The sequence below is a fragment of the Biomphalaria glabrata genome, chromosome 7, assembly GCF_947242115.1.
Source record: "Biomphalaria glabrata chromosome 7, xgBioGlab47.1, whole genome shotgun sequence".
Lineage (NCBI taxonomy): Eukaryota > Metazoa > Mollusca > Gastropoda > Planorbidae > Biomphalaria > Biomphalaria glabrata.
In genome coordinates, this window is record NC_074717.1 from 35433691 (window position 1) to 35456541 (window position 22851).

Consider the following 22851-nt stretch of genomic DNA (forward strand, 5'->3'; position numbering starts at 1 on the left):
CTCCAAACGCCGGATAAAATAAGAAATTACAAGGTAATGAATTGGAGTTAAAAAAAAAACAACAAAACAAAAAAAAAAAAAAACAAAGCTGGATATAGAATAAGAGACAGAAGAAGAAAGTTAATAGGATAGCAGACAGATTGAATGGGGGAAAGGAATAAAAAAAAGAATAACGCTCAGTGCATCAGTGGAACTTGAATTTGGCCGTTGCGTTTCGGTGTATAATTAAATAAGATAGATGCTCTTAAATCCCATTCAGACTAGCTGGGTAGCGGGGAGGATGGTTGGTCCGGGGCGTTGGAGGGGGGGGGGGCAGAAAAAGTAATTAACTGCCATCCATCTCTGTGTTCCTCAGAACTTTGGGAGGGAAGAGGACGAGAGATGGGGCGCCACGCGGGGAGTGAGGGGCGCATCGAGACTGAGTTATAAATGAAAATAAAAAAAGACACGGGAGCTGAAATGTGAGCCAATGGAACGGGGAGGGAGAGGGTGCTTGGAGTGAGCAACTGGTAATTAAAGCAGAAACTAACTTTGTCAATATCTCGGAATGACGGAATAAGACAGAGAGAGAGAGAGAGAGAGAGAGAGAGTGAGAGAGAGAGAGAGAGAGAGAGAAAGAGAGAGAGAGAGAGAGAGAGAGAGAGAGAGAGAGAAAGAAGAAAAACACAAAATTAAAGTGAGGTAACGTTACTGTAAAAGAGACAGATCAGGGGACATAATTCTTTCGAAGTTTGCACGGGGAGGGGAAAATTCAATTTTGCTTTAAGTTTTTATTTTTTTATTCCTAAAAACGGAAATTAAAAATATTTTCTGTATGTTGTCCTAGTTTAGGACCAAAAAAAAATGTTTCTATAACTATTCCAGATCATGAAATTGATGCATCGATTCTAGTGTTTTGAGAATTTGGTTGGTCTTTGATTTCAGTATCTGACACATCTTCAGATTCTTATATGACTATTTGAAACAAAGAACAAGAAGTAACAATAGTAAAATTGGGATTTAATTATAAAATCAAGCAACTGTCATCATGTCTTTTTTGTTAATGAAGAGATTCTCCTTGGAACCATTTTGTCTTGCCAAAAAAAAAAACAAAAAAAAACACCTTTACCAAAACCTGCTCTTTAGTCTTGTTTCCGTTGGCTATTGAAATACATAGAGGACAATAACGAATTAGGGTCACGTGGAAATTTATTTTATTTGAAGAGTTTATTTCTAAATATGAGTAAGTCACTTCGATAACAGAAAATGCTAAAAGGTCAAACAGCAAGATGGAAACGTAAGCATTTGGTAAAAGAGCACCAGAAATTACACGATGGTCTTGCTGGCAGAGAAACATTCAAGCAATTATCATCATCAGAAGGTTTCCGAAAGAATTGGGTCAAAGCGACAGAAAAGTAAAAAAACAACAACATAATAATAATATTTTAAAAAGCAGAATTACCTCAAATGGGGACAGCTTTGGAATGTGTATCGGACCAATTTCAATCTAATTAATATTCTTGCTGCTCCTGCATAGCACGTTTTTTATGCGACTTTGAAATTTGCTCGCCCAATCTCTAGTGTGGACTTGAGGGAAGTCTCTAGGAGCAGGTTTTCGTTCTGTCTACAGTCTCTCATCAAACACAACAGAAATGTTTTATGTCGTTTATTTTAACCTAAGGATCTGAACTCTGGTGTAGCCACACGGTTAATGCCTCTGAGCTACACACCCAATAAATTGTGTTACTGGTGTCCTCTATCTAACTTGGTACAATGAAACAATTGAAAGTCAACATCCTTTCGCTCCTCAACGCTGGGCTCACAGTGTTTGGACTTTGCTCGCCAACAAGTTAGTCACGAGATCTTAACAAACGTGTAGGTATCGAGCCTGGGGCCGAGTTAATTGTGAGTGGCAGAGTCAACTCGTCTTGGACAATGATGGATGTTAGGATGAAGAGGAGGTTGGGGGCATCGAGGTTGAGGACATCGAGGTTGAGGATGGTGCACAAGAAGACAGCGAAAACAAGGGAGATAAGTGACGAGCTGCTTAACACAGAGGTAGACGTGGACGTAAACTATTATTTTAACCACAAAAGGAAGAGAAATGAAACAAAACGTTTTAAAGTAAGGGTATCCCCCTTTACGGACCTTGCTGTCGTTTTGGGGTAGATGGTGTTAAGCTCATATGATTCTTTAGTCGACTTTAAACATGGGTGTCATGTAGCCAGCATACGATCAACCGTCTTTGCGTCCCCCTAAGTATGTCATGTATCCGTTGGACTTGGGTAGGCTCATGGGCGTCCTAAACTAAGGCCCTGAAGGTCAAAATCTTTTTTTTTTCTCACAGGGATACATACTCGAGACCATTTGGTTTGAAAGCTAAGTGCTTTACCTTTCAGCCACCAAACCTCTTGGCTAAATTATACTTCAGATTTATGACAACAAGTCGTGAAACATTTCTAAATCGAAGTGAAATAATTTGAAAAGCAGTGCCGGGTTTAAACCTGAAAGGGCGCTCTAGGCTTATATTTTGTTTTTTCCTTTTTTAACTTATATTTTCAAATATATTTAGATGGTTTATTCATGTAACAAATATATAGGTAGTGAAAAAATACATCTTGAAAAATATATATTTCTTAAACCGTCCACTACTGCGCTACTTAGAAGATTCAGACTATGAACAGCACATGGACTATATTTAGCACACTTGTTAGCTGTGACTTGCAAGTTTACGATGACCAACCATCTAAAAAGATATTTTTCAAATCTATGATATTATGTAGGTCACAGCTGGGGCTGAATAGTCACGGGAAATACTGCATTTTTTTTTAAATCTTCGGACTCGAAGACAGCTGTATTATAATATATTTAGCAAGTGTGGCGATTGATCGTTCGGTCAATTTTTTGTGACTTCAACTCTTGGGGCCCGCAAGCTATTTGTTGTGTTGCCTACAGGTGAATCCAGCACTGTTGAAACTTGAAATAAAAATAGTAAAGTACTATGGCTAATAGGAAGACTAACATAAATAAATAAATATAGGGGGTGTGGTGGGTGAGCGGTAAAGAACTTGGCTTCTGAACCGGTTTCCCTGGTTCGAATCCCAGTGAAGACAGGGATTTTTAATTTCGGGATCTTCAAGCGCCCATTCAGCTTTAATGGGAACCTAACATTAGCTAGGGAAAAGTTAATGCGGTTGGTCGTTGTGCTGGCCACATGACGCCCTCCTTAACCGTAGGCCACAGAAATAGATGACCTTTGCCTCGTCTGCACTATAGATAGATAGACATTTTCCTTAAACACCCACACAGCTAGCTATTTATTGTTATGCTCTATAAATAAAAATCTTCAATGCTGACAATATTAAAATGAGTATAAACAAAACAACAACAAAAACAAAATTACTCAATAGTAAATTTCGCCCGTTTTGAATAGAATGACTTTGTTGTTTTCTTGACTGACCTTCAATGACCTTGCTGAAAGAGAGTGATTGTTAATCATGCATCCTTTTAGTTTCTAGGAATGCTCTCTGTTATTAATTCTTCCTGTTTTCCGATGGGTCTGTAAGTAGCACCTAAAAGTGTGTCTTCAGTGATATTCTAAAGTATGCCAGAGCAGGATGTCAAGTTTCAGAAAGTTTTCAGAGACAGAAGTTTGCCGAAATGAAATATGGAGTGTGCCGACGAACAGGAAACCGACTCGACAGGATGTGGCTAATTATATACAGTTTCCCGCCATTCTTTTAATAGAATTAAACAATTTTCAAATGTAAAAAAAAAAAAAAAAAGTAAAGAAAAGGGGAGAGTAGAAGTGTCTAAGTACGGGAGGTAACTCTGACGAAAGCAGCGGAGATAATCAATTAACTCTAACCCAACTGGCTTAGGCAAGAGAGGAAAGGAAAAGGGAGGAGGAAAAAAAATTGACATTACCGATAAAATCATGATTGAAGACTGGCTTAATTAGAGTAGACGGAGTATAATTACCTTTTCAACTCATTTATAACTCTCGTTTTGTCTGAAAGAATGCCTCGCCATTGCCTCGGCGAGAGACGTTGACCCGCTGCGTTTGAAGATCTGCTAATTAAAAACCACAAAGGAATGAATGGAGAGAAAGGGAAACGAAAAGACAGATAAGAGAAACAGAAATAAAGAATGGGAAAAAAGAAACAGGAAAAGGCTTACTAATGAAAGTAGTAATAATATGACGGATATATTTGGCAGACGTGAATAGTTAGATTCTCTGTTCCAATAACTTACATTAGTATGACAGGCGCCTCTGTAATTATGAACATAAATACATCTAATCCCTTTTTTGTCGACACGCCATCTAAAATAACAATAATAACATTAGTTCATTGGAGCTTCGTTAGTGATGTAGTGTCCAGCAAAACGCTCTGGCAGGGCTCGAGTTCCAATCTCGAACTAGATCAGGATTGATTCATTCTAGAGTCGAATCGAGCTGAGTTATATTTACTGAGTGCCTAATGACAGTACGGAAACCTTCTCCCAGGAGTTCCTTCCAGGTTCCCACATGTCCGCCAAATTGATTGGACCACAGCGCATTAAGCATGCTCTAGGAGGATAGAATACACACGATACAACATCTATAATAATAACAATAATAATGAGAGGTGCTGTTGGTGGTAGAACAAGAGGATCGAATGGACGAGAGAAATAAATATTAACATTATCAAATCATTCTTACGTATTAATATATGCGATGATAAATGTCAATATTGCTTTAGACGACACCAGAAAAAAACACTCCACGGAAAAGTTCCGCTCTTTTGCATGGTGACAACACTTACAGGGTTTGGTCCTTAAAATGGCTCAAAGCAGGTCATCTCTACCCTGAAACAGAAGGATTTGTTTCAGCTACACAGGACAGAGTAATTAGGACCAGAAACTACCAGAGACATATCCTAAAACTCAATGTTGTTGACAAATGCCGAAAGTGCGGAAATGTGGGTGAGTCGAACACATTATGGCAGGATGTTCAGCCCTATCAGAATCTCCTTCCTAGGTCGGCATAACCAAGTTGCAAAAGTAATACATCAGCACTTGGCTTGAACACATAAATTAAGAATAATTCTACCCATTACAAATACTCACCATAAGAGGTTTTCGAGTCAACCGATCACCTATTATACTGGGATAGGTCTAGTTGGACTGACGAAACGGTGGATTTTAATTGGTCTGATCTGCTGCTTATCGACAAAAAGAAAAAAAAAACGCTACAATCATTGAAATCGCCGTACCACTATCCCATAATATAAAGATAACCGAAATGGAAAAACAAAGAAAATATGGGAACCTAAGCTTGGAGATTATGTGGTTATGGAAGTTGTCTAAAATAACAATAAATCCTGTTGTTAAATCGACTGAGGGGATACTGATAACTGACCTCACAGATACCTTCAAGGCCCTTAACATCCCTAAGAAGATTCTCGTTGCCTGTAAGAGGGCGGTACTGCTGTAGTTTTGAAATATCACCAGCAGAATGCACAGTGGACAGTACTACAATGAATTCTGTTCCTCTTTTACGAAATTCGACCCTGGCAGTGCCAGAGGATGAATATTCATTTGTTTCTAACATAATAATAATAATATTAATAATAGTAGTAATAATGTTAAAGTTGGTTTATGTTCGCGTTAACTTTTTCGTGAGTCAAGCTGCCACCGCCACGTGGGTATACATCGTGTCTTTCTCTCTCTCTTTCAAACACACACACACAAACAGCATACATAGTTTATCCCCCCTTGCACTATCAATGATTCTTTTGGTTGTCTTTCTTTTTTTAAATTTTTATTTCTTCTATTTAAAAAAAACAACAAAAAACAATGGAATTATTCATCAGCGCCTAGACAGTGACATGAGCATAACCTTGTGTGTGTGTGTGTGTGAGGGGGAGGGGCGTTGACGTTCTTAAGTAATCGATCGATACAATCTGATAATTGATACAGGTTCATGGCGGGGCAGAGGCACATGAACTCCTCATCTGAAAGGTCAAACGTTGAAAGACCAGATTTTGTTATTATTATTGTTTTGTTGTGATTTGAGCAATTTACTACCCTATACGTTTTGCTGACTTCAGTTTTTTTTAATAAAAAAAAAATACCATTATATCGATAATGTCTAAGGTCGATGATGTCAATACTAGAATTAAGATTTAGGGAAAAACCTAGTCAAGTGCTGAGTCCTCTCCTATAATGACGCACGTTTAAGTTCATTTGTTTCGATACCCCTGGTGTGTCAACCCCCACCCCTTGTGACACAATCGCCCTTATTTTTAAACTGCCCTCAAGTTCAAAATAATACAAAGCTATATGATAGTTAATTCTTGCATATATTTTTTACGAATTCTAAAAATCAATTGAAAAAAAAATCTAATTTTATTTTTAATATCAATTTTATTGACGATTTTTTTTTAAGCTTCTGTTTTTAAAAATTAATAAAAATGTATTACCTCCCTTTGGCAAGGTACTCTTCAGGAAGTGTATGATGTGTACTTTGTGCAACATCCTGTCTGGTGTGTTTTTGTTTAGCCTTTTTTAGTCTAATATTGTAGGTCGCGTATTAATCAGTAAAGTTTCTTATCTTCTTATATTTATATTATACATTTTAACCTTTTTCAAAGGCTAATAACAATGTTATAAATGACTTTTCTTCTTCATTATCTTTTTTTTTTTCAATTAAATCATAGTTGATTTTCCCGACTGAAGAGAATCGATCGGTTCACTCGCCGAGACTGGCCGAGGGAGGAAATCAGTGCAGTCCACATCCGGCTGGGTTGCTTCATGCCAATAATAATTGTGGGAAGGGAAAACATGATGAAACAATGGGGGCGGCCTAGTAGAACTGGGAGCCTTGACAAAGGGCGTTAGTGGCTAGGAGAAAGGTGGGCTGGGGAGGCTATTAGCGATTGTGTAGAGGGTGTGGGGGGGGGGGAGAAAAGGTGCCGGCGCGTTGGAGACAGGAACTTAATGACTGGCATTCTTGCATTTCTATGCTGGCCTGTCCTTTCGTTTTCAATCACGTGACCATGTGAAGACGTAACGTCGACGTAGATGTCGTCTGCTCGAAGCCTGGTGTCGACTAATTGGCCGCCGGGATGTTGTCCACAAGAGTCTTGATGCTGGATGCGGTCACGTGATGCGTGCTGAAGAGGAAACTACATTTGACTAATTGAAATTCTGAAGTATTTTTTTTTCTTCAAAATGTGACTTGAAATGAAATACTTCCACTGGAAATTTTAACGTTGTGAGTTTGACATTGTTTGTGATAAAAGGCTAACAAAATGGCGATATCTTTTCTTCGAATTTCCTAAAAGTAAGGTTTTCAACATGGCACTGAGATAGGCCTGTAAATTAAAATAAGGAAGTATTATGTAGTTCTCTGCACTTAACACTGTCAACACCACGCCTTACATCAATTTATGTGTCTCTCCATAATAGGTGTTTGAGAATATGAATAACGTATTCAAAACTTTTAAGTCAAGGAGTTTACATCCAGCAGTCTGTAGAAGAAAAAAAACAACAACAAATTATGTTCTTTGAATCATTTACCCGCTAATTATATATTTCTGATTCTTCCGAAATTATGTCATTAACTTTAAGCTCTGCTATCCATGGAGTTAATATGTTTTATTAATGTAAGTAATTCGACTCCACTCTTGCAGAAGAGAAAGTGTACATGCATTAACTTTGCTCTGCTCTGTCGTTTGAGAGTGTATCTCACCACTGGGTGACGTGGCTCCGTACTGCTGACAACTAGCCAATAATTTCTCCTAAATAGCCGCCCAATCATCGTGAAATGATTGCAAATTAAACAAAATTCACAATTATTGTTCACTCTGAATTACTTGTATGATGCACGAACATTTTGAAAACATTGCTGTTGGGACGACATCAGACGGTGACGGTGCATAGGCGTTTCACGCAGTGAGTAAGAAGGGGAGTCACTGTTTATAGAAAAGGATTGAGTCGCGCATACAAACAGAAAACGATGACGTGTATTCGAGTACCAGCTTTGGTATATTTGTTTCCGTTCTCCGACAATTAAAATCCAATCTTTCTTTAGACAGTTTTTTTAACGAAATAATTTTTTTCTCAGTAATTTAACATTAACTCTCATTCTATCACTTACCTACAAAAAATTAGATTGAATAACAACGGGTGGTCAAGGACAGTATTGGTCTAGGCTGTTGGTATCTTTTTTTTTCTTTCAAACTGATATTTTCTTTTTTTTTGGGGTGGGGGTAAATTTCAACGTTTAAAAATACCCTCCCCTCTCCCCCATCCCTCTTTGCCCTCGCCGTAAGGTTCAAACTTCTTCTGAGTAATAGATTTTTTTATTTTTAATATCACTTCAACACAAATAACCGCTTCACAAAGCATCAGGTTCAAAATAATATTAAAGAGAAACCTAAAGAAGAAATAAACCCAAAACCATCATATAAAAACAACCCAGTAATCTTTTTTTTTTTTTGGTTTCTTTAGCCACACCAAAAGAAAGACTCCAATCTTTTAGAAAATAAATGAATATAAAAAAAAAAAAAAGGTTCAATCCAATCTGCCATAATGTCAAATTAATCGTTACTTCTTCGCCGTCTTTTAATTGAAATTAGCCACGGAGAGAAAGAGAGATGGAAAGAGACGGGGGGGGGGGGGAGAGAGAACAGAAAACATTTTTTTTCCTTTTAAAGACTTTAATGTACGGTCATTTGGTTCAGTGGCATTGTCTGCACGGGAAATCCCTGGAAACAATAGACTCTTAATGAGGACTCGTGATAACTTGAGGGACAGGGGAGGGGCTGAGTTTTTTTTTTTTTTTTTTACATAACCCGAGGGTAGGAGAGAATGCTGTAGGGGCAAGAGTGGCGCAAAGGATGAAATGGTGGAAGGGGGGGGGTCGGAAATCTGGAAAGTGAATGCGGGTTTACAGATTATTTTGTTTCGCCATTCTTATTCCATGTTTTGATGCGAAACGTATGGGCTCATTAAAAAAAAAATGGGTTTCACGATGCATAAAGCGCATCATTAAACGAAATAATAACAATAATGGAATGGTAGATAGACAGGATTTTTTAAATTTATATATAAAAACACTAAAAGAAGATGGTGTAAATGAAAGAAGAGAGAGAGAGAGAGGCAGACAGAGAGGATTGGAGGAGGGGGGTATGAAAAGGAGAGACTAGAGGGAGATATGCAGGAATAAAGAAGCCACGGGGAAAAGTGCGGGGCCGCTGTGGCCGAGCCCGGAAGATTGCGTGAATTGATTGACCTAACCAGGTCACCGCCGGGACTAATGAAGGAACGACGGACCATTAGCAGACCCACACCCACCTCTATCACTTTTGATTGCTCCGGGTGCCGACACTTTTTTTTTCTCTCTCCCCTTTCCCTTTTACTTTTCTCTCGCTTTTTTTTTTTTCGGGTAATGTTTTAATTGAAAATCAATGGGCGCTCCCTGCGCCCCGGTAATGAAAATGTTTCCTACACGTGGAGATTTAGGTGGATCAATAGTTCGGAGTCTTAGGAGGTTAGGGTGCTGTACGGAGTGCCAGACAAAGTGACACCCAAAACATGGACATTGCGTCAAACGTAACATACCGGTGTGTCAGATATGACATTGGCAGTGTGTTAAAACTAACAGGCGGTGTGTCAGACAGGAAATGGGGAAGAGGGAGGGGCAAACAAAACGTACAGGTTGTCCACAAAACAGTGGCGTAGCTATGGTGGGGTTGGGGCGAGAATTTGAAAATCGTCCCGGGTCCCCGAAATGAGTGTTTGAAATTAATTTTTACATTAAAAATTAAATATTATGCCATTATCTTATGTCATAATGTCGAATGTCAAAATGCAGGGGCCCTAAGGAAGTCAAGTCTCCCCGGGTCCCAATATAATAGTAAATTCCTAGCTACGCCACTGCCACAACACCTTAAACTAACTTGCATTGAACATTTTGAGCTTGATATACTTTCTAGGGCTCACACTGCAGACCGTCATTGGCAAAAAAAGAAATAAAGGGGTAGTCCTTTCTCTCTCTCTCTCTCTCTCTCTCTCTCTCTCTCTCTCTCTCTCTCTCTCTCAGATACACACAGCCACGTCTCTGGTCTCATTTATATGACCTAGTAGATATTATAAAATTCTAAAAAAAGTCACTTCTATGAATACATTTAAGAGTTGAAACCACTCGGCTAAAACCTTTGGCAATAGAGCTTTGGTAAACGCTCTGCATTTTAGTGAAATTATCCATTTTATCAGCGCAATTTGTGAATACAGTGTCGAGTTGAAGACGTTGCCATGGTGACACTATGATGAAGTTATTATATTTAATGAGACAAAGTTTTCTGTGGTTTTTATGCATGTATTTATGTACATTTATATTGCAAAATAATTTGCACAGGCCAAAATGATGTTGATGTGTTGATGTTGATGTGTTGATGTGTTGATGCTGCTGTGACACACAAGAAGAACGGATTTGTAAATCAAAGTTTTTGTTGTAAGATTTAAATCTTCAAGCTAGAAGTAACTCTCTCTCTCTCTCTCTCTCTCGCTCTCTCTTTCTCTCTCTCTCTCTCTCTCTCTGTTTCTCTCTCTCTCTCTTTCTCTCTCTCTTACTGTGTGTTTTGGGGGGGGGGGTCAAAGAAGAGGCAGGGGTTGGGTTGTTTTATCTACAAAGTAGTGTGATAGAAATTTCGGAATGCTGTTAAATTTCTGTCTATCCTGAGTATCGTGTCCGGTAGATGTGCAATGATTTCTGTGGTCAACATTTTGACTTTGCAATTCTAGAGAGAGAGACGCATTGTTGGGACATTTGTGTAGCTTTTGATGCTTTCAAATCATTACGTTTCTTCAAAATTTTGCGCAAATCATTTTCCTGCGCTGCGTTCTCAATTTATGCAAAGTTCCTCCAGCTTCTTTAAGTCTATTTTCAGCTGTTCCCGTCTGTTCTTAGTTAGTTTTGAATATAGCGAACACTATAAATATACAAGTAATAAACACCACTAGACCTTACGCGAACACGTTCTGGTCAGTGAGGTTTTTAACTTTTGAGAGGCCTTAGTAGATGGATGGACAAATAGTTAAGCCTCAAACCCCATGAGGCGGTCACATTGTATGGTCATATCGTAAAGGCATGTCAATTAATAAACGTCTTCCATTCTGAAATGGTAAGTTGTAGCTAGTGTAAAGACAGCGCACAATTAACACCACGGAAGGATTTGATAAAACCAATGATCTGCCCACATTTATGTTCAATTAAAATGTAGGTTCTAGTTAGACGCTCTTCTAGTCTCAAAAAGTTCTTTACACGCTATCGTCTTGAAACCTTTTCTTTTTTTTACCTGAAACCTTTTATCTTTTTATCTGAAATCTTTTCTCTTTTTACCTGAAATCTTTTCTCTTTTTACCTGAAACCTTTTCTCTTTTTAACTGAAACCTTTTATCTTTTTTTACTTGAAACCTTTTCTCTTTTTACACTTCATGTGTATTTTTCAGTCTCTATCAACGGACCGTTTCCACCCCCCGCCCCTTTTCTTTTTAAAAATATGTCCTTGAGAAAAGGAAACAATCCAAATACTACACAGACTTAATTTTGAAAACCTCAAACTTATGTTTTTAGGTCAATCTTCTAATGCTTCCGCCTAAGCGAACCCAGAATCGCACGTTAATAAAACTCAACAACAACCCAAACAATATTCTAACAACGCACAATAATAAAATTGGAGATTAAAAGAACAAAAATTGCAAAGGAAAGTAAAAAAAAAAAAAAGGCGGGAAATTGCATGATGCTTTTGCCAAGGGTTAGATTGAATATTTTTTTTATTTGAAGTAGGCGCCTGTGGCAATGAACTTAAAGGTTACATATCAATTAGGTGCTTAGAGTTATTAAATAATTACCTGAACTTCCTAAGTGTTTGCTAACAACCCCCCTGTACCCCTTCTCTCCATCCTTTTTTCCCTTCAGTCAACTCTCACGCGCTCCCCCCCCCCCTTTTCTTACGCCCCTGGTCGATAGTTCTCGACAGTTTGTCCCCTCCTCCTCTGGCTTTCCCCTTCATCTTGACAGTGTGTACAGCTGTCACAGAGGCAGTTACCAAAGGGAGGTAGTTCCAACATCGTACATACTTTAATTGCCACAATTCCATTCTTTTCATTTTCTGGAGATTGTCCCCCCCCCTTCTTACACGTCTCCTCTTTTCATTTACAAACGTTTTATAACAGTGTGTGTGTGCGTGTGTGGTGGGGGGGGTGGCTGTTAGGAAAGTTACGGGGGGTGGAGGTGGTAGTAGTCGCTACCTTACTGGAAGTGGCAGCAATTTGACATTCCTAGTAATATGCCATGTGATTGTGCGTGCCCGTCCCTGTGTGTGTGTTTACAGTGAAGGGCTGGGTGAGGCAGGGCCAGAGAAACAAATATTGAACGAATGTTTAATTTAAATGACACACAGGTTAAAAAACAATTAGTTTTTTTTTTAGGGGGGGGGGGGGGGAAAGAGGAGAGAGTATTCAAGAGAAAAAGAAAAATATGATATCAAAAGGTTATAAAAAAAAAAACTCGTGACACTTTATGTAAAGGGATTCAATCCAGGTAACACTTGTCAGATCTAATAGTAAATACTTACCATAATATCTAAAAGGTCATATGATTCTTAGCAGCGGTTCTCACGTGTTTATTCCCCTCAAAAAATGTAATACTGCAACCCCCCCCCCCCCCCCCATTTTCCCATTTCATATTTTGTTCAAGAGAAGAAAAAAAAAAAACAAGAAAAATAAATAAAAAAAACCTTGAAGACACAAAGCTTATATAACGAAAAGAACTGCTATATTTAATTTTTTTATATTTAATAATATGTAATAGCGTCTTTGAATATTGCTAGGTTTATCTTCACTTTTTATATGTGAAGCAAAATTAATTAATTACCACTAATTAATTAGCTAATTGGTTATTTTTTTAAATTGATTCATGTGTTGTCATCGAAAATGATTAACTTGAAGCGAGAATGGTACCTGTAAAAGAATCCTGGCAGACAGACAGACGGACGGACAGAGTGAGGTATTCAGAGGTAATATATATATATATATATATATATATATATATATATATATATATATATATATATATATATATATATATATATATAAAGTCTTAAACGTATTAACTTATAATGACTTATAAACAAATCGACGAGGTCACTTCTTCTGATAGTCCTTTCCTAAAGTGTATGATATATTTATAATCCCTGAGGATAACGTGATATTAATGTCAGATATGATATTGATCTTGCAGAGATTTTGCTTGTAATGGACCCCATAAGTTGCACACCTGCCACTACTGAAACAGCTATGGTATTATTTATAATAATGACGATATGAACATACATGCTTAGTAAATTACTGTAATAAGACATTTTGGTTTATATATTATAATTATTTTTTTAAACTATCGCATCCTAACAATTCAGTGGAATGATATATATATTAAAAAAAACAACGGCGCCACGAGCTGAGTGTTTTGGTCAGTTTAACAGATATCATTATTAGTGCTCTCTCCTCGTGATTATATTTACCATCTCCCCCTCCCCCCTCCCCAACTAAATGGGTCAGTTTTTAAAATATTACAAACAAATTGTGACTAAATTACAGGCAGTGACACAACAGCAGTAATCGCGTTAGGAAATGGCCTTTTCGACTACTTGTTATTACAACATCTGGCCACTGCTAATTGGTTTGAAGCTCTGTGTCGATACGTAATCGGCCCGTCTCTTTGGAATCGATGCACTCAACAGCGACAACAGGTGACGAGAGAGAGAGAGGAGAGAGAGAGAGAGAGTCTGTGAGAAAAAGAAAGAAAGAGCCTGCGAGAGAAAGGAATGGGATTTTTGTTTAAAGTAATAGGTTACGAGGGCCATTTTCATTTTCACGCCTGCGTGACCGTGTCAAACATTACCTGGCCTAGGCGGCATCAACCGCGCCATCAGACGAAAATTACGCGCCAGTTATCGCCCTTTTTAGTGTCATTATTTTCCAAGCCCCCAAAGACACAGCTAGATTTTCTACTCTTTTTTTTTTTTTTTTAAGTTTCTAATTGTCTAAACATGGGCAATAAGCAAGCTACATATCAAGACACAGTTCATTGCCTTTAGGGTACATTTTGTCAGCAACATTGAGACTCACGTGATTGGAGCAAAAAAAAAAAAAAAAAAAAAACAAGAAGAAAAAAAAAAGGGGGGGAGGGAGTCACGTGTCTACCAATAAGTTAAAATATTTTAAAATAGTTATGGGCTATTTAGTTTATAGAGGGAAAATACACGAAAATAAGGCGTTTCACAAGAAAACCATTAGGCGTAAATAATGACGGAATTTTAAAAGAAAAAAAAAACTTTTTTTTTTAAACCATAACATCTTTAGGTGTTTTTTTTTCCCTACATGATGACTAGGATAAAAGAGATTGTGACAAGTCTGATAACAGGGTGTCGAGGATAGATGATGATATTATCATCATTAGTATCACTATCATCATGACCGTCATCCTCACCTGTGGCTGTGTTATTATTTTTGACGCTGCCTTCCAGCGGGAAATTTTCCGGGCTAACACTGTATTTATCTCCGGCACTTGAACTTTTTTTTTTTTATTCTTTCAAGAAAATCTTCAGGATGTGCTGGCCAGGGTTAGTTTTGGGGTGGAGATTATTTTGTCACTTTCAGTGTTATTTTGCGTAATGATTGCATAAAACCCTAAACACACACACACACACACACAGTCACTGAGACACCAAAACTGCTTTTATTATAATTGAGGACAATTTTTATGTTGTTAGTAGCTCAGGCTTCGGCGTTGTAAAATGGGTAAGATTTGTACAAGGTCAATGTCAATGCATTTTGATTCTAAAAACCAACAATTTTAGAGAGATTGGTATCCCATTGTATGCCCTCATCTCTTTCTCTCCCATGTTTGAACCCCGAGATCCGCCCCTGGGTGTCTCGTGTTGTACGTGTCAGTTCTTAACGAATGTTTCTTTACTATTTCCTTGTTAAATTAAATAGCTAAGTAGAATTTCAGAATTAAATCGACTCAAAATGCAGCTGTTGGAGTATTATACTTATTTGTTTTGGACAAAAGCTGGGATGGTTTAAAATACACTGCCATGTTTTATTTGGCCAAGATTATCATTTGATGGTAGCGTACTGACAGTGGGATACGTTAAAATACAAACAAATAGGTTAGGAGAATGGACTGGCCAGTCTTTGGTCAATTTAATGGGAAACTCAATAAGGAGTGAAGACTTTTTGTTGCTTTCAATGAAATAGCGAGTTACCTCATCTTGAGATAATCGGAACAACGTATGTTCAAGCGAGGCCATTTGTTATAGAAGACATCAACACTGACCTGCAACCTCATAGACCTTGTGACGTGGAAGCGAGCTAGTGGTCCAAACTGCCCACAGGTTGCGACGTCGCAGGTCAGTGTTCAGGCCTTGTATAACGATTGGTATCAGTTCAAGTTTGATTTTTAGGATTATTATTTTATGTACAAGTAAACACACCTTAATATTTGTAAACACACACACACAGTCACACACACTTCGAGATACACAATATATTCACACACGCTAACTCATACAAAGACACGCATGTACTAACTTCATCGCACATACATTTCTTGTCGTACAGTTGGATGCTTCCAGTTGGCAACAGACGTATAGATTGATGAAAAGAAAGATCAATCTGTAAAGTGATCATATTAGACAGGCCCTATTTGTTTTAAGAAGTTTTCTCTAAAGATATTCAAACAAACAAATATAAACATATAATAATATTTCAAATGGAAATAATAGGATATCGAATATTGTTTTAAATCGAATACGAAACAAAAAAAAAATACACTCACAAATAAAGAGTATCGACTCTTTGGGACGTGGTGAAAAAGTATCGTCCTCCCATATGTGGCCCAGATTAAGAAAATATGACGTGAATGTCACGTGACCACTTGGAGCCTGAACAACTAATTAGCCAGCCCGCGGCCAGTTTGCACTGTATAATTCCATCAATGGATCTACTCGTCCGTGAACGATTATTAAAATGTTAAGTAGAGCGGAAATAATTAGAAATCGCCTCTTTTCTTACTCTTCATCCACTCATCTCTCACTCTCTTTCTGTCTCACTCTCTCTCTCTATCTCTCTTTAGTTACATCAATTTTGTGTACTCTCTTATTCGACACGTGCAATGAAAATGTCAAAGACTCAAAGCCATATTTGTATGCTTCATTTCCTCGAATTGCCAACTTTTGTTTCAAAAACCAGGATTCAAATTTCGGAAACCTTTTTTTTTCCCTTGACTATTACGACTAATATTTTGAGATATTGTTTTGACAAATACACAGACACTCTGGTCCGCATTTGAAGTTGATCAAACATTAGTAGATATAAACGTTAGAAACATATATAAGATAGTCAGAGAGAGACATAGGGAGAGTTAGAGAGAACGAATCAGAGAGAGAGAGGGGGGGGGGAGTCAGAGAGAGTGTCGGAGAGATTCATTGGGAGAGACATAGAGAGAAGAGAGAGACAATGAAGGAGAGACGGGAGTCGGAAAGCAAATGATTGAGTTATTCAGAAGGATACATCCTTAGCAATAAGATACATACATTGTCTCTTTCTCATATTTGTTTCTATCTTACAATCTTACTTAAACAAAAAACGATACAGACCAATGGGGACAAACTAAAAACAAATCTCAACTATTGTACACACCAAATCAACACATTTCACCAAATCCAAAAAACAGAAAGCAAAAAAACAAAAAACAAAATTGTCTAATCACAAAACGTTACATTCTTTTCGGAATGGCAGTTCTCTCCCTTCGTTTTCTTCCCATCCCAAACTCTTTCATGTTGTTAACTCCCCTTCCCCTAGGAATAGAGCATCCTTGTGACGGACTAATTATATCATATTAACGAGAAAATCGTAATTGGAATTTTTTTCTCCCTCCTTAGAAATTTTTACGTCTTTCTCGCTTTTTTTTTTTCATCTCTTTTATAATATTAGAAAACGAGAGATTTGCCGAAGATTAGGATATTTACAGTATTTATGTCTCTCCCGCCATAGTGATGACGTATTTGATGGGGGGAGAAATCTATTTCATTAGTGGACATTTTGTTGTTGTTTACTTGTGAACGTAAAAGAAATGAACCCCAGGGAACTAGGGAACGAACGTTCTTGATCTAGTTATAATGTTATAAGTTATATAAGTTAAGCATTTATTGAACTTGTACAAAAGAATTTTACACCAAACAAGAAAAACATTGACTCTTTCTCTCCGTAATTATTTACCACATTCTGGTGGAATCAATTTTGGTATCGTCAGTTAGGAGAGAAAGAGTTAAAACATTTTTTTAGAAAACAGAGAAGAACCACGGCACACTAAGGCCACTCCTAATGAATTGAAATTATGAAACACTTCTCATTAAGTCACTTATCCAATGCGATGGATTGGCCAACATAGACTTCTGTGATATTACGAAGCGCATTGAGAAAGAAAGCCGAAAAAAAAAAAAGTTCCGCCGAGGGCGCAATAATTTCTGTCTGAACTTAAGTAGTCCGTGTGATCCAATCACCATTTGATACATGAAGAATGGGAATTGATTGATATTAGTTTTGCCAACATTTATTAACTCATTTCGATTCACGTAATTAATAAAAAGGGGAAATGGATTGAATATTATTAGCCTGCAGAACTTTTTTCTAGGCCCAATATACTTAGAAATATTACTAATGTTGTATTGTAATAGTGATTTGATTGAAGTCATTTGTGGAATCTACAGAAGTTATGCCATTTTGCATTTGATTGTCTTTAAATAAAATTAGTTCACAAAATGAGAGAAGTTAACTAGGACTTTATTTTATGAGAAAACTAATTCCACAATAGCATTGAAAATAAATAATTCAGTCTGCAGGATTATTTCCTAGCATTTGGTTAAATATATTCAATATAATTATTTACCTAATTACATACGATAAACAGTGGTTTGACTTTTTCAGGCGAATCTTTAATGTTATGTATTATATTCTATTGTATTCTAAAGTTGGCCATACCAAAAAACATTCAGATCAACCCAAAAATACAAGTGGCACAACCTAGATACCAATAACCCGATAACATGGGCTAAGCTCTTATGGAATGCACATAATGACTATGTATTTGGCTTTATTACCAGCGATATCTGTTGAACTCATAAGACGATATTGACTTCCCACTCTATTCTGTGAATGGACTCTTCTTTCCCTTGTCCACTCCCTTGTTGGATGTATCGAGTTATGGCCTAACATTTTTAGAACTCGAGAGATTAAGAGTAATTCAATACTGCAGCAAAGAGACGCGATATTATGTTTAAAATTTTACATTTAATACATATTTACATGCATTGGGAATTCAAAATGGATTTAAGTTTTGCTCTTTGTAGATTTCTACACGTTTATATAAAAATGACTATTTTTGTGTGGGTTTTGTGGATTTATGACGGTGTAATGTGGCATTTAAGGCTCATTGAACGCTCCTAAATGGGAGGAGAACCTTTCAAATAACCATGCTGTGCTACAAGCTGGTGTGGACAGTATAGAAACTCTACTTACCGTTCGACAGTTGCGCTAAGTCGGACACTTATCTAGCATAGTCGCATTGGGGGGGGGGGGGGCGACCGCATGCCAAAAGCGATCTTAAAGCAGGACGGCTTAACAGAAGCCCCCCCCCCCCACTCCCCCGGCCCAGTAAGCTCTATTAAGATCAACTCAGCCGCCATTTTGCCCTAAGTGACATAGAGAACAGTAACTGGTAGCAGATAGCCTCTGATAGAGACAGTTTGAGAGCTCTCACGAATCCTGCGAAACACACATTTGAGGCCCAGAGAAAGACTCTTGTATTTAACTTGACTTCATATTTAACTTGCCATGGAGTTAAGGAGAGTTGTTTTCAAACAGATGCTGAAGAATTGTCGTTGGTACTGTTGATATGGTGCTGCTGCACCAGGAGACACCACTTCTACTTACGCTTCCGGAAAAAAAAAACTTGTTCACTAGAATTATCAGTTAAAAAATAAGCTCTCAATCTAATTACCCTTAATGCCTCTTCATAATTTGGTCGACAGTGTTAAGCTATTTATCTGATTACAACCGATTATAAGATAAGATTGTTAAAATTGACCTCAAATTAGTAAAAATTTAATTTGATAATTAAATGCGTAACAAATGATGTGGCTGTTCCGTTTTCCAATTTTTTTAAAAATGTCTATCTATTTTTTTTTTAAAATGTATTTTAATGAGAACTAATGATATTTAATAAAAAACAAAACTCATTACAATTTCTGTATCTCTATATCCTCCTCTGTTGACCCAATGAACACATTTAAAATAAGAATATCGTGTGTCCAGTACAGTGATCTGTTTGTAAAAGATGGATTTATAAAGCAATGAAAGAAGTACATGAATTAACTGACGTTTAAAATCGTATTCATATTTACTCTATAGATCTCATGAAATAATTCGCTGACTGCATGCGTACCGAGCTGACGTTTGAGGGTTGGAGATAGAATGAACATTTGTGGGCGTCTCGTGTTACGCATAGAGACCTATATTGCTAATACTAGGCTCTTCTTCATTCTGTGAGTACTATGTTCAGCTTGATTCCATAGACCCAGCGAGTCTCGCTTTGCCCGAGGTCTTTTACCCCTTTCTTTGTCATTTTTTTTCACGGTTCTTAATGTATTTGCTCTGGTCAGGGCCGGATTTAAGTAAGTTGCGGCCTTGGGCAGCTGCACATTCTGCATTACCGTAAATCCGACCCTGATTCTGATAGTTAAAAGAACTTAATAACCAAAGAAAGCTAACTCAGTTGACACTTATGACACCATTTAAGACACATGCACTGTTACTGTTGATCGAATGAGTCAATGAGTGAATCGATGAGTGAGTCATTTAATAAAATTCTCGAGTCAACAAGTGAATCAATAAGGAGGGATTAAAGTAATTTGACAGAGTGAGTCGGTGTGTGAAATCTGAGTGATTAGTCCAGGGTGGATGAGGAGCTGGCGAGGGAATCAAAGAGTGATGTGTACACATTTACTTCACTACAGAATTACCACCGGCAACCAGTTTTGCCGCCATTAAAGATCCAGAAATGTCAAGCCGATTTTAATCATTTATAATAAACAAACTGTTGTAATCAATAAGACCCGGGATAAAAAAATCAATTTTTTTAAATATAATGTCTAGATTTGATAGAAGTTTTGTTTTGATACGGCGTCTAATTATTTAAAGAGTAATATAAATATTAAAAAAATCATTTCTGTTTTATTAAATTATTTGGCACTGAGAAATAAAGAGAATTGGGACATGTCTGGGAATGGAGATTGCTCTCGACAAATTGCCCTTCTAACAAATATAATTAATAAGCTTGAAGAAAACGCGACTTTGGAAGCTCTATCCATGGACCCTAGCTTTGATATCCGCGGGACTAGAACTGATCTGAAAGAATCTGATCATGAATAAGTTGTATGTAGTTCTTGACATCAGTTTAAAAGACGTGTTACATGTAGTATTTTAAGAAAACTCTTCGCTGCTAAGTGAATATAATAAGTTTTTGTTTCCCTTTATGAATCTCCATCAAGCAAGTAGAAAACCTCAGCTATAAATAATAATAATTCATTTAAATGGGAGAACAATGAATAGGAAACAGTGTTTGTACACAAGTCGCGAGAGATTTTTAAACTTTAATCTTGTGTTATTCGACTGGCTCATCAGCCGAGTTTTACCTTCACACCTTATCAAGATTTAGTTCTAGCGACGCCCTTGATTGTTGTAATAACAGCTTCAGAAATGTTGTAATTAGCTTTGCATCATTGGCCTCAATATGTGGCTCGTTTTCTGAATTACTATTATGCACTCTTGCTTCATGCTAAAATTTCATTAATTTTTTGTATAGCACTTTCCCCATATTATTAGCTTTTTTTTTTTTTTTTTTTCAATAGCTTTATAGGGCAAGGGAGTTAACCTGATAAACTTTAGCTGACTGAATTTGTTTTAAATCTCTACATTTATTTACCATTTTATTTTACGTTCCAACAAAATTAATACAGATTTGTGATTTGGAATTATATATTTTAACATTTATTTTGCAATTCATAAATTTGTTCTAACATTGTTCAGTTTCTTTTTATATTCTCCTGTAATTTAATGTTCCTAAGCTATTATAGTATTGGTCACAAAACTGTATCTTAGTATACTATCCATTATATACACACTAGCACTTAGCGAAAAGCATTAGAAAGTCCAGAGGGTCATGTAATAAAATTACGAATGCATTCCTTTCCACTTTCAGGTATCTTCTATTGTAGAAGTGAAGACTTGATGGCAGTATGGTCACTAGATTATAGACTTCATCAACAGCCTGGACATTAAGGTCATTTTTTTTTTAATTTGACGTGATAAAGATAGAGAGATTGGGTGAATGATAAATATTATATAGAGATAGATGATCATAATGATGAATCACGATAGTTGACAGAGATAGTTTTAGATAGGTAGATTTATAACTAAAGATACATTCAGTTTAAGATACTTAGATTTATAACTAGAGATGCATTCAGTTTTAGATAGGTAGATTTATAACTAAAGATGCATTCAGTTTTAGATAGGTAGATTTATAACTAAAGATGCATTCAGTTTTAGATAGGTAGATTTATAACTAAAGATGCATTCAGTTTTAGATAGGTAGATTTATAACTAAAGATGCATTCAGTTTTAGATAAGTAGATTTATAACTAAAGATACATTCAGTTTTAGATAAGTAGATTTATAACTAAAGATACATTCAGTTTTAGATACTTAGATTTATAACTAAAGATACATTCATTTTAAGATAGGTAGATTTATAACTAAAGATGCATTCAGTTTTAGATAGGTAGATTTATAACTAAAGATGCATTCAGTTTTAGATAGGTAGATTTATAACTAAAGATGCATTCAGTTTTAGATAAGTAGATTTATAACTAAAGATATATTCAGTTTTAGATAAGTAGATTTATAACTAAAGATACATTCAGTTTTAGATACTTAGATTTATAACTAAAGATACATTCAGTTTTAGATAGGTAGATTTATAACTAAAGATACATTCAGTTTTAGATAGGTAGATTTATAACTAAAGATACATTCAGTTTAAGATACTTAGATTTATAACTAAAGATACATTCAGTTTTAGATACTTAGATTTATAACTAAAGATACATTCAGTTTAAGATACTTAGATTTATAACTAAAGATACATTCAGTTTAAGATACTTAGATTTATAACTAAAGATACATTCAGTTTAAGATACTTAGATTTATAACTAAAGAAACATTCAGTTTAAGATACTTAGATTTATAACTAAAGATACATTCAGTTTAAGATACTTAGATTTATAACTAAAGATACATTCAGTTTAAGATACTTAGATTTATAACTAAAGATACATTCAGTTTAAGATACTTAGATTTATAACTAAAGAAACATTCAGTTTAAGATACTTAGATTTATAACTAAAGAAACATTCATTAGATAACGTTAGAGGGATAAAACATTTTAAGTTTTCTAAGTAAATAATTAGATTTGAACCCATTATGCACGTGTGAGGACTACAAAGAACTAGGCCCAGGATTCACAATCCCAATTACGTTGCTTTTGGCTGTTTTTAAGTTATTATTACGATGATTATATTCGTGTGATGCAGCCTTCTAGCCTCCGAATAAACCAGAAAGTTTGTTTCAGAAGCACTCACATCTTGTTTAGCCGATATTAGGGTCGGGTGTGTGTCAAAATCTGTACCGTTTATCATT

The 22851-nt window shown here is 36.4% G+C and overlaps 1 protein-coding gene across 4 annotated transcripts in view; it reads left to right on the top strand.

The window, feature by feature from the left end:
- LOC106070043 (zinc finger homeobox protein 4-like) overlaps positions 1-22851 on the top strand; it is a 309151-nt gene that overhangs the window by 100243 nt on the left and 186057 nt on the right. For all 4 annotated transcript variants that reach the window (XM_056036650.1, XM_056036654.1, XM_056036652.1 and 1 more), the window contains exon 4: positions 21353-21433. The gene's annotated coding sequence lies outside the window, so the exon portion shown is untranslated. The remainder of the gene's footprint in view (positions 1-21352; positions 21434-22851) is intronic.